Raw genomic sequence first — 2,500 nt, forward strand, 5'->3', positions numbered from 1 at the left:
GTTTTTGGGCTGTTCTTGCGTGGTGCGGCGACCGTCGTGAGCGGAGCAAAATGTCAGCCATCTCAGCACCCTGGAACCCCCCGGGTGGCACAGGGCTGGATGGGGCTTTCGTATAGCAGGGACGGTGCTGCCTCTCGCTTCGCTTGCTGTCCGCCACTCGCCGCTCGCTCGCGCAGCCAAAAATGGCCAGTTTTGGCCCGTTTTTGGGCCGTTTTGGCCAGTTTTTGGCCTGTTCTTGCGTTGCGCGGTGACCGTCGAGAGCGGAGCAAAACGTCAGCCATCTCAGCACCCTGGAACCCCCCGGGTGGCACAGGGCTGGATGGGGCTTTCGTATAGCAGGGACGGTGCTGCCTCACGCTTCGCTCACTGTTCGCCGCTCGCCGCTCGCTCGCGCAGCCAAAAATGGCCTGTTTTGGCCCGTTTTTGGGCTGTTTTGGCCTGTTTTTGGGCTGTTCTTGCGTGGTGCGGTGACCATCGTGAGCGGAGCAAAACGTCAGCCATCTCAGCACCCTGGAACCCCCCGGGTGGCACAGGGCTGGATGGGGCTTTCGTATAGCAGGGACGGTGCTGCCTCTCGCTTCGCTCGCTGTCCGCCGCTCGCCGCTCGCTCGCGCAGCCAAAAATGGCCAGTTTTGGCCCGTTTTTGGGCCGTTTTGGCCTGTTTTTGGGCTGTTCTTGCATGGCGCGGCGACCGTCGTGAGCGGAGCAAAATGTCAGCCATCTCAGCACCCTGGAACCCCCCGGGTGGCACAGGGCTGGATGGGGCTTTCGTATAGCAGGGACGGTGCTGCCTCTCGCTTCGCTCGCTGTCCGCCACTCGCCGCTCGCTCGCGCAGCCAAAAATGGCCAGTTTTGGCCCGTTTTTGGGCCGTTTTGGCCAGTTTTTGGCCTGTTCTTGCGTTGCGCGGTGACCGTCGAGAGCGGACCAAAACGTCAGCCATCTCAGCACCCTGGAACCCCCCGGGTGGCACAGGGCTGGATGGGGCTTTCGTATAGCAGGGACGGTGCTGCCTCACGCTTCGCTCGCTGTTCGCCGCTCGCCGCTCGCTCGCGCAGCCAAAAATGGCCTGTTTTGGCCCGTTTTTGGGCTGTTTTGGCCTGTTTTTGGGCTGTTCTTGCGTGGCGCGGCGACCGTCGTGAGCGGAGCAAAATGTCAGCCATCTCAGCACCCTGGAACCCCCCGGGTGGCACAGGGCTGGATGGGGCTTTCGTATAGCAGGGACGGTGCTGCCTCACGCTTCGCTCGCTGTTCGCCGCTCGCCGCTCGCTCGCGCAGCCAAAAATGGCCTGTTTTGGCCCGTTTTTGGGCTGTTTTGGCCTGTTTTTGGGCTGTTCTTGTGTGGCGCGGCGACCGTCGTGAGCGGAGCAAAATGTCAGCCATCTCAGCACCCTGGAACCCCCCGGGTGGCACAGGGCTGGATGGGGCTTTCGTATAGCAGGGACGGTGCTGCCTCACGCTTCGCTCGCTGTTCGCCGCTCGCCGCTCGCTCGCGCAGCCAAAAATGGCCTGTTTTGGCCCGTTTTTGGGCTGTTTTGGCCTGTTTTTGGGCTGTTCTTGCGTGGCGCGGCGACCGTCGTGAGCGGAGCAAAATGTCAGCCATCTCAGCACCCTGGAACCCCCCGGGTGGCACAGGGCTGGATGGGGCTTTCGTATAGCAGGGACGGTGCTGCCTCACGCTTCGCTCACTGTTCGCCGCTCGCCGCTCGCTCGCGCAGCCAAAAATGGCCTGTTTTGGCCCGTTTTTGGGCTGTTTTGGCCTGTTTTTGGGCTGTTCTTGCGTGGTGCGGTGACCATCGTGAGCGGAGCAAAACGTCAGCCATCTCAGCACCCTGGAACCCCCCGGGTGGCACAGGGCTGGATGGGGCTTTCGTATAGCAGGGACGGTGCTGCCTCTCGCTTCGCTCGCTGTCCGCCGCTCGCCGCTCGCTCGCGCAGCCAAAAATGGCCAGTTTTGGCCCGTTTTTGGGCCGTTTTGGCCTGTTTTTGGGCTGTTCTTGCGTGGTGCGGCGACCGTCGTGAGCGGAGCAAAATGTCAGCCATCTCAGCACCCTGGAACCCCCCGGGTGGCACAGGGCTGGATGGGGCTTTCGTATAGCAGGGACGGTGCTGCCTCTCGCTTCGCTTGCTGTCCGCCACTCGCCGCTCGCTCGCGCAGCCAAAAATGGCCAGTTTTGGCCCGTTTTTGGGCCGTTTTGGCCAGTTTTTGGCCTGTTCTTGCGTTGCGCGGTGACCGTCGAGAGCGGAGCAAAACGTCAGCCATCTCAGCACCCTGGAACCCCCCGGGTGGCACAGGGCTGGATGGGGCTTTCGTATAGCAGGGACGGTGCTGCCTCACGCTTCGCTCACTGTTCGCCGCTCGCCGCTCGCTCGCGCAGCCAAAAATGGCCTGTTTTGGCCCGTTTTTGGGCTGTTTTGGCCTGTTTTTGGGCTGTTCTTGCGTGGTGCGGTGACCATCGTGAGCGGAGCAAAACGTCAGCCATCTCAGCACCCTGGAACCCC

Source organism: Musa acuminata, unplaced genomic scaffold (genome assembly GCF_036884655.1).
Source record: "Musa acuminata AAA Group cultivar baxijiao unplaced genomic scaffold, Cavendish_Baxijiao_AAA HiC_scaffold_37, whole genome shotgun sequence".
NCBI lineage: Eukaryota > Viridiplantae > Streptophyta > Magnoliopsida > Zingiberales > Musaceae > Musa > Musa acuminata.